The sequence below is a fragment of the Salvelinus sp. IW2-2015 genome, unplaced genomic scaffold (assembly GCF_002910315.2).
Source record: "Salvelinus sp. IW2-2015 unplaced genomic scaffold, ASM291031v2 Un_scaffold8268, whole genome shotgun sequence".
NCBI lineage: Eukaryota > Metazoa > Chordata > Actinopteri > Salmoniformes > Salmonidae > Salvelinus > Salvelinus sp. IW2-2015.
In genome coordinates this window covers 1-10,808 of record NW_019949528.1, presented here as the reverse complement: position 1 = coordinate 10,808, position 10,808 = coordinate 1, and the positions used below count along the sequence as shown (strand labels likewise).

Here is a 10,808-nt window from a genome sequence, read left to right as displayed (position 1 = left end):
CCAACAGATCTGCACCAGGCTACCTGTTGAATAGCATAACTGGACGTTGAGCAGGAAACAGAGTTGTAGTCCGCTCCTCATTCCTTCCCGCCAGCCCAGATATTGTCTAGTGTTGTAGTTCTAGCTGCTTCTTCTCCTCAGGACAAAAGATACAGAAGTCGATGCCAGGGTATCACAAGTGGGGGGAATTCCCTTTCTCTCTCCCAGAGTCCTTCACCCCTTTCTCTTCCTCACGTCTCCCTACCATCTGACTCCATCCAGAACCCCCCCACCCCCCCCATTCAGTTTTATTTCAAAATAATAGGCCTACACCTGAGTAAAACACCTGAGGTAAAAACACCTGAGGTTAAAACACCGGGAAAAACACCTGAGGTTAAAAACACTAGGTAAAAACACTGAGGTAGAGAAACACCTGAGAGTAGTAAAAACACCTGAGGTAGAAACCACCTGAGGTAGAAACACTGAGGTTAGAAACACCTGAGGTAGAAAAAACAACCTGGGGGTTAGAAACACCTGAGGTAGAAACACCTGGGTTAAGAAACACCTGGGGTAAGAAAACACCTGAGGTAGAACACCTAGGTAGAAACACCTGAGGTTAGAAAACACCTGAGGTTAGAAACACCTGGGTTAGAAAACCTGAGGTTGAAAACCTGAGGTGAAACACCTGAGGTAGAAACACCTGAGGTGAAACACCTGAGGTAGAACACCTGGGGTTTAGAAAAACACCTGAGTGGAAACACTGGGTTAGAAACACCTTGGGTAGAAACACTGAGGTAGAAACACCTGGCGGTAAGAACACCGGGTAAGAACACCTGAGGTAGAAACACCTGGGTTAAAACACCTCGGTAGAAACCTGGGGTTAGAGAACACCTGGGGTAGAAAACACCTGAGTTTTAGAAACACCTGGGTTAGAAACACCTGAGGTAAGAAACACCTGAGGTAGAAAACACCTGAGTAGAACACACCTTGAGGTAGAAACACCTGAGGTAGAAACCTGGGTTTAGAAACACCTGAGGTAAGAAACACCATGGCTGTTAGAAAACACCTGGGGTAAGAAAACACCTGAGGTAGAAAACACCTTGGGGGTAAGAAACACCTGAGTTAGAAAACACCTGGGGTGAAGAAACACCTGGTGTAGAAACACCTGGGGTACAGAAACCACCTGGGTAAGAAAACAACACCTGGTGTAGAAACACCTGGGGTAAAAACACCTGGGGTAAGAAACACTGGGGTAGAAACACCTGGGGTAAGAAACACCTGGTGTAGAAACACCTGGGTAAGAAACACCTGGTGTAGAAACTACTATTGAGTGATTGGAAAGACAACAGACTATAACTGCAGCAGTATTTTGCATCGTGTAATAACATGGAACGCTAAAATGTACTGTTTATCTAGCCATTTACATGTACCCCCTAAACAACAAACAACAACAAACAGAACAGGTGTCCATTGTCTTCTCTACTCCACGGTAATTAGGCCTGAGGACGTCTGAGCTGCTGCTGTGTCCTGGTGGTGGCCTGTGGAACTGATGATGAAAAGGTAATGTAGCAGCAACAAGCTTCTTCACATTAGGTCTGATGATGAATAATGTAGCAGCAACAAGCTTCGTCACATTTAGTCTGATGATGAAGGTATGTAGCCGCAACAAGCTTCTTCACATTAGTCTGATGATGAGGTAATGTAGCAGCAACAAGGCTTCTTCACTTAGTCTGATGATGAAGGTAATGTAGCAGCAACAAGCTTCTTCACATTAGTCTTGATAATGAAGGTAATGTAGCAGCAACAACTTCTTCACATTAGTCTGATGATGAAGGTAAATGTAGCAGCAACAAGCTTCTTCACATTAGTCTGATAATGAAGGTAATGTAGCAGCAACAAGCTTCTTCACTTAGTCTGATAATGAAGGAATGTAGCAGCAACAAGCCTCACATTAGTCTGATGATGAAGGTAATGTAGCAGCAACAAGCTTCTTCACATTAGTCTGATGATGAAGTAATGTAGCACAAACAAGCCTCTTTCACATTAGTTATGATGAAGGAATGTTGCAGCAACAAGCTTCTTCACATTAGTCTGATGATGAAGGTAATGTAGACAGCAACAAGCTTCTTCATATTGTCTGATGATGAAGGTAATGAGCAGCAACAAGCTTCTTCACATTAGTCTGATAATGAAGGTAATGTAGCAGCAACAAGCTTCTTCACATTAGTCTGATAATGAAGGTAATGTAGCAGCAACAAGGTTCTTTCACATTAGTCTGATAATGAAGGTAATGTAAGCACGAACAAGCCTCTTCACATTAGTCTGATAATGAAGGTAATGTAGCAGCAACAAGCTTCTTCAACATTAGTCTGATGATGAAGGTAAGTAGGCAGCAAACAAGCTTCTTCACAATAGTCTGATAATGAAGGTAATGTAGCAGAAACAAGCTTCTTCGCATTAGTCTGTAATGAAGGTAATGTAGCAGCAACAAGCTTCTTGACATTTAGTCTGATAATGAAGGTAAATGTAGCAGCAAAACACGCTTTTCACATTAGTCTGATAAAATGAAGGTAATGTAGCAGCAACAAGCTTCTTCACATTCGTCTGATAAATGTACATTTTCTGGTTCATTTAGAAACCTAAACTTAGATGTGGTTTTGGTTGTTGAATCAATTAGACATGCCCATTTCAGGCTTATAAATATATTTTATTTTTTATCTGGCTTAACTACTTTACCCTGTTTTGTAGTATGTCCTGGACTTCTGGATAAGTTAAAGCTCAGTTTATCACAAGTAGACTAACCTAGGCTGATGTGATCTTCAGTGTTAAAGCAGCTAGGGGTAATTCAGTGTTAAAGGCAGGCTTAGGGGTAATTTCAGTGTTAAATCAGGGTTCAGGGGTAATTTCAGTGTTAAAGGCAGCTGTAGGGGTAATTTCAGTGTTAAAGGGCAGGCTCAGGGGTAATTTCAGTGTTATACAGTCAGCTCAGGGCAATTTCAGTGTTTAAGTCAGGCTCAGGGGTAATGTCAGTGTTAAAGGCAGGCTTAGGGGTAATTTCAGTGTAAAGGCAGGCTTAGGGTAATTTTCAGTGTTAAAGTCAGGCTCAGGGTCATGTCAGTGTTAAAGGCAGGCTTAGGGGTAATTTCAGTGTTAAAGGCAGGCTTAGGGGTAATTTCAGTGTTAAAGCAGGCTAAGGGTAAATTTCAGTGTTTAAAAGTCAGGCTTAGGGGTAATTTCAGTGTTAAAGTCAGGCTTAGGGGTAATTTCATGTTAAGGCAGGCCTCAGGGGTAATTTCAGTGTTACAGTCAGGCTCAGGGGTAATTTCAGTGTTAAAGTCAGGCTCAGGGGTAATTTCAGTGTTACAGTCAGGCTCAGGGGTAATTTCAGTGTTAAAGTCTTGATACAAGGGAAGTGACACCCCCTCTTACACTAAATAAAATGAGACATTTGCTTCAATATCTCCATGACATAAAACAAAGGACAGCTGAGTCAGCTGATCACTCTCTCCCCGACCTGGCTAACCTCTGACCCCTGACCCTTGGTGACCCTCCAGATGACAGGATGTCCCAGATCTCATCCAGGTCAGCAGCGTCCTGCTCCATGGCCTCCCAGGTCCTGGACCGAGCCCAGAGGAGGAAGGGTGACTTCTGGGGGGAGAGATAACAGGAAGAAGTGACCCCCCCCCTCACAATGTATTCCAAATGGAACCCTATTCCCTATGTAGTGCACTACTGTTAAGAGGAGGAAGGGTGACTTCTGGGGGAAGAGATAACACCACTGACACATACTATGTCCTAAACAGCACCCTAATCCGATATGAATTTAGTTCACATGTTTTGTAATAATGTATTGAATGAAGTGTAAAGAACTAGGTTTTATATTTATTTTAAATGATTTAGTATTTTATATGGAGAACTACTTTTTTTTATTGTAATTGATCTTTTTACTGTATTATCGATTTTATTGTAATTGATATTTTTACTGTATTATCGATTGTTCATATATTTCTTGATACACTATCCTTGTTGGAACGTGAATTATGCACTACCACTGCTACTACGAATCAACATTGATGCAATTGAAACATGTTGTATGGGTTTGAATAAGAGATGCACTGTGTGTTTGAATACAACAACTGTTGATAGGAAATTATTAAATAAATGTTGGAGCAGTCCGTATCCATGTGTCACGGCCGTCAACAGAAGTGGACCACGGTGCAGCGTGGTGAGCGTACGTTTTTGTTTCTTTAGGTAAATGTCGCCAAAAAAACAAAGAAACGACCGTGAATCTTAACATAGGCTATGATGCCTCTAATCAAAGTCAACTTCCCACAACCAAAGGAAGGGAAGAAGGGCTACCAAAGTATGGTTCTCAATCAGAGACAACGATAGACAGCTGTCCCTGATTGAGAACCATACCCGGCCAAAACATAGAAATACAAAAAAAACATAGAAAATAAAACATAGAATGCCCACCCCAAATCACACCCTGACCAAACCAACTAGAGACATAAAAAGGCTCTCTAAGGTCAGGGCGTGACACCATTAGCTATCTCATTGACTTTGTGTACATAGAATAAAGTTTGTAGTAATTCACTGTGTTATTGTTGTTCCGTAGATGATGTACGTGCTTCATTTAATCAACATGTGATTGACTGCTTCCCAAATAGCACCCTAGTCCTTTAACAGAGCCCTCAGAAGATATACACACCCCTTGACTTTTTCCACATTTTGTTGTCTTGCAGCGTGAGTTTAACATGGATTAAATTGAGATTGTGTGTCACTGTCCCAACACACAATACCCCATAATGTCATAGTAGAATTTGAATTTATACAAATTAAAAATTGAAATGTCTTGAGTAAATAAGTATTCAAACCCCTTTGTTATGGCAAGGCTAAATTAGTTCAGGAGTAAAAATGTGCTTAACAAGTGACATAAGAATTGTATGGACTCACTCTGTGTGCAATAATAGTGTTTAAACATGATTTTTAAATGACTACCTCATCTCTGTACCCCACACATACATATGTAAGGTCCATCAGTCGAGCAGGGAATTTCAAACACAGATTCAACCACGAAGACCAGGGAGGTTTTCCAATGCCTCGCAAAGAAGGGCACCTATTGGTAGATGGGTAGAAATAAATAAAAGCAGACATTGAATAACCCTTTGAGTATTGTGAAGTTATTTATTTCACTTTGGAAGGTGTATCAATACACCTAGTCACTACAAAGATACAGGCGTCCTTCCTAACTCAGTTGCCGGAGAGGAAGGAAACTGCTCGGGGATTTCACAAAGAGGCCAATGATGACTTTAAAACAGTTACAGAGTTGAATTGCTGTGATAGGAGAAAACTGAGGATGGATCAACAACATTGTAGTTACTCCACAATACCGACCTAAATCACAGAGGGAAAAGAAGGAAGCCTGTACAGAATAAAAAATATTCAAAAACATGCACCTTGTTTGCAATATGGCACTAAAGTAATACTGCAAAAAAAAACTTTGTCTTGAATACAAAGTGTTATGTTCAGGGCAAATCCATCACATCAATGAATACCACTCTTCATATTTTTAAGCATGATGGTGGCTGCATCATGTTATGGGTATGCTTGTCATCGGCACAGAACTAGGGAGTTTTTTAGGATAAAAATGTCATCCTAGAGGATAACCTGGATCAGTCTGCTTTCCACCAGACACTGGGAGATCCATGCACCTTTCAGCAGGACAGTAACCTACAACAACAAGGTCAATATACACTGGAGTTGCTTACCACGATGACATTGAATGTTCCTGAGTTGCCTAGTTACAGTTTTGACTTAAATCGGCTTGGAAATCTCTGGCAAGACTTGAAAATGGCTATATCTTGCAATGATCAACAACCAACTTGACAGATTTTTAAGAATTGTAAATGTTGTAACATCCAGGTGTGCAAAGCTCTCAGAGACGCACCCAGAAAGACTCACAGCTGTAATCGCTGATTTCAACATGTATTTACTCAGAGGTGTGAATACTTATGTAAGTTTGATATTTTTGTATTTCATTTCAATAAATCTGCAAAATGTCTAAAAACATGTTTTAATTTTGTCATTTGGGATAGATGTGTGAGAAACAAAATACTTTAATTCACTTTGAATTCAGGCTGTAACGCAACAAAACATGCTACAAGTCAAGAGCTATGAATACCTTCTGATGGCATACTTTTGACCAAGAACCATGGTTGGTCTGACATACCCAGGTAACAGGTCATTTACCAGGAAGGAACCATGGTTGGTCTTGTCATAGCCAGGTACAGGTCATTTACCAGGAAGGAACCATGGTTTGGTCTGTCATACCCAGGTAACAGGTCATTTACCAGGAAGGAACCATGGTTGGTCTGACATACCCAGGTAACAGTCAGGTCCTTTACCAGGAAGGAACCATGGTTGGTCTGAGATACCCAGGTTACAGGTCATTTACCAGGAAGAACCATGGTTGGTCTGACATACCCAGGTAACAGTCATCAGGTAATATAACCAGGTAACAGCCCATGATGGTTGGCTCAGTGAAAACACACTGGTTTATCCTCATGCCCATTTCAATGTTGTATGACATGGTACTCCGTAAATGACGCATGAAAAGATAACACATGGAACAATATGGCCGACACTGGTCTGCTTAAAAACAAAAAACGTCCGCTGTGTTTGAGGATAGTTGCTCCCCCTCCTGCCAAATAACAGGGAAAATGCCCTGAGTTGTGAAAGAGCCTAGTGGTTTCCTCTATGGCTGAACAAAGGTAGTGTCCCAAATGGCACCCCTATTCCTTATATAGTGCACCTACTTCTGACCAGAGAGCCTTATGGGCCCTGTTCAAAAGTAGTGCACTACATAGGGAATAGGGTGCCATTTGGATGGAACCAAGCTCTCAGAGGGTCCACTTGGCAACTCCTGTGTGAAATCTGCCTCAATCTGTCTCAAGTGCACCAGCTCTCCTTTATTGGGGAAAGTCCCAAATGGTACCCTATTCACTACATAGTGGACTACTTATTGACCAGAGCCTTATGGGCCCTGTCAAAAAGTAGTGCACTATAGAGGAATTAGGGGGCCATTTGGACTGCGGGATATGATCTACTGTAAACATCATGATGTGTGTAGAGCCTGGGCCTCAACGGTTGATCTGTTTGCAGTGTTGTCATATATTCATTTCATCAAGGGGAATTTTACAGTTAGCGTTATACACTTATTCTATCGGGTGTTCCAGCATCCTAAACCACTTGAGGAGAACAAAACTGACGCAATCAGTTCAAATATGAATTAACTGGGTGACGTAGGCACAACATCCAGAACCTTGGCCATCAGTTCTCTTTTTAATGAATGACGTGGAACACACATTTATTTATGCTTATGTCATATTTTTGTTCCATAAATCAACTTCCTTTTTTTTGCTGCCTAATATGTTATTTTTTGTTGTAGTTTTTGCAATTCGGTGTAAGGTAGGGAGGCCGGAAGGGAGGGGGGATACCCGCGGATTGACCTGAATGCAGAGAAAGGAACCACAATGAGTCTCCAAGACAATATAAATACTGTCCCTACCAGGTAGAAACATGACAACCTTACCAAACCAAACCCGTAAGGTAAGCAGCCTAATCTGCGATCTTTGTTGTAGTATTACAACAGGTCTCTCTTGCTAAATAGATTATGATCACCTGTAGCGTGTATTTCTATCAATGGGATTAGATAAGGCTGACCTATATCAAAACACTGTTATCTGACTGTAATTTGTTCTTTCCACGGTGAACTTTGTGATATTTTCGCATATTACTTCAAACGAAGAAAGACAAATCTCCCGGTGCCAATATGAAGTTCAGTACGGTCCAACTCGTAGCCGCTTGTGTAGTGGTGATAAGCGTCTGTCTGCTGCGTGGAATCCGTGGCGCACTCCATCCATCGCCCGCCTCAGCGCCCCCCTGCACAGCGCGGATACCGACACCATGGTACAGCTGGTGGCTCAACATGTAAGTTCCTTTATCATATTTCATATTCCATAATGGCTTATAATTGTAGGACTAAACTAAATATATTCTATTTGTAGAACTAGTAGCCTATTATTTTGTTCAATTTATGCGGGTTTATTTAATTATGATTATGACTTTATTAAAACGCCTAATAATACCATTCCTGTCTGTTTCAACAGGCGCAGAGTTCTGACACCGATACGGACACTAAACTGATGCCAGACATCGATACTAAAAAGGTCTGTCTATTAAACCAATGAGTAATGTCCTGTTAATCCATGTCTAGCTACATTATTTTACATCTTGGGTGTTAAATGGTATTTTAGTTTAGTGTTGTATGTTCTATTTCTACCACCTGATGCAGCTGTAGGCAATACTACTCATATTATACTAATGAATTGATGCCCTTTGAACTGAACTTTGAACTGATGTCTCCATGGCAGAACCACAGAGACATCTGCTGCCTGCATGCTAACATCCTGGACTTCTACCTGAGTAACATCTCTGACCACTAAGGAGAAGCAGGACAAGCATCATCCTATACTCCCTGCCCTGAAGGAAGACTGGCCCGAGTCAGCAGAGACCTGAAGGAACACGGCTGTGTAAGTTCTCCTCTCTGTCGTCTGCTTCATCTACACTCCTTTGTTTCATCCCCTCTCTCTTCATCCATTCTTTACCTTTTCAAACACACTCCTATGTTTCACTCCATTTTCTGTCTGTCTGTCTGTCTGTCTGTCTCTCTCTTCCTTCTCTTCCTCTCTCTTCCTCTCTCTTCGTCTCTCTTCGTCTCTCTTCCTCTCTTTTCCTCTCTTCTTCCTCTCTCTTCCTCTCTCTTCTCTCTCTCTTAGTCAGAGATCTTAAAGTGTGATATTGTGTAGAGATGGTGTTTATATCACTCAGAGAAAGGGACTGATTTTCCCTCTCTTTCTTCTTAGGCTATTAAACACTACAATGAACCACCACCACAGCATTGCTTTCCGCAAGAAGATGGCCGAGGTAATTCTCCATTATACCTGTACAGACTTGATCATTTTCATACTTGTTCACAAAGAAACAGATAACAAAGTTATGAACAAGAGTTAGCATTAATCAAAGTTAAAATGAGTCCATTGACATTTGATTGAATGTGATCTGTCTAATAACCTCATTGTTTTTGGTTTCTTGTTTCAGATGGAGGAGGGAAAGGGATAAAGAAGCCATTGGAGAGATTACATCCTCTTCACCTTCCTGAAGACTTTCTGTGCACGCCTAGATCAAATACAGGATTCAAATACATCCTATATCATCACATAGAGATGTACAATCTAATCCAACCACATCTTAGTATCATCACATAGAGATGTACATCTAGACCAACACATCTATATCATCACATAGACATGTACATCTAGAATCCAACACATCTATATCATCACATAGAGCATGTACAATCTAGATCCAACCAACATCTATATTCATCCACATAAGAATGTACATCTAGCAACACTTCTATATCATCATAAGAGTGTACATGCTAGCATCCTAACACATCTATATCATCACATAGAGATGTACATCTAGATCCAACACATCTATATCATCACATAGAGATGTACATCTAGATCCAACACATCCTATATCATCACATAGAGATGTACATCTAGATTTTAGTCATGCTATGTTTCTGTACCTTATATCTTATAAGGATGTTGTGTTTTTTTGTATTTATTTTGCATTTTTTATTTATTATTTATCTATTTATTGTTGTTACTAAGAAACATGCGAACTGGTGAAATGTATTTCAAATGCATCAGGAATCTGTTCACATCAAATGAGCAGGGTCTTGAGCATTTCATATGTAGCCACATTGTGGCCCTTACTTTCTACATCTTGTGCTGGACACAATAATAATATTATATTTATGAAGCTTTTTGGAGAATATATTTAAACAGAGAATTTATTCAATTTTTAAGTTATTATCATTGTTAAATTATTATGAAATGTTTAAGTTATTTATACATCTATTGAGCAAATATGTATTTTGCTATAAAGTGATTGTATTTATATAGGAAGTGAATGCAGCTGTCTGTAACATGGGGAAATGTATTGAATTTGCCACAGTGTTTGTTACCTAAGATTCCTAAAATAAAAAACTTTTCAAAAGCACATTCTTCTTGTCAAATATATTATTGTGTCTTTACACAGTGTACGTTATAGACTTAGACAGTAGTAGAATAACTTTAAATGTGTACAGCAGTAGTTAAATAGGATGAGCCTTGACTAGAATACAGTGTAGACTTAGACAGAGGTAGATTAACGTTAAATGTGTACAGCAGTAGTTAAATAGGATGAGCCTTGACTAGAATACAGTGATGACTTAGACAGAGGTAGAATAACTGTATTTTTCCAGAACGATCTTTATTTTTGGTGGAAGATACTGAAAATACAAACACGTTAAATTCACACACATATATAACTATATAAGTCTACTTCCCATAGAAATACATTGTTCACTGTGTACAGAGACCACAGAGCAACGTTTAAGGGTGAATTCATCAATAAATGGTTCCTAAATTGATTGGGCCAGTTTCCCGGAGATTCTCCATTGAGTCCAGTACTAGACGTAATCTGTGTCCAGAAAACATCTGCAGACTGTGATATAGAAATAGGAATCATTTTCAGTAAAATTACACAGGCAAGTTAGGACTTCATTATAATAGCAAACAATATATAATATCTCTCAATTCAGTGAGAGTTGATGACAGAAACAGAGGTGCTGTCATTATACTCAATAAAACATATTATCTAGACCTTGGATGGTCATTACTGATAGTGTCTGGAACACACAATAACATCAA

The 10,808-nt window shown here is 40.0% G+C and overlaps 1 long non-coding RNA gene across 1 annotated transcript; it reads left to right on the top strand.

The window, feature by feature from the left end:
* Positions 1-1,195: 1,195 nt before the first annotated feature.
* LOC139027203 (uncharacterized) lies at positions 1,196-5,145 on the top strand. The gene is made up of 2 exons (XR_011479269.1): positions 1,196-1,544; positions 3,541-5,145. It is a non-coding gene; the product is annotated as an uncharacterized lncRNA (long non-coding RNA).
* The last annotated feature ends 5,663 nt before the right edge of the window (positions 5,146-10,808 follow it).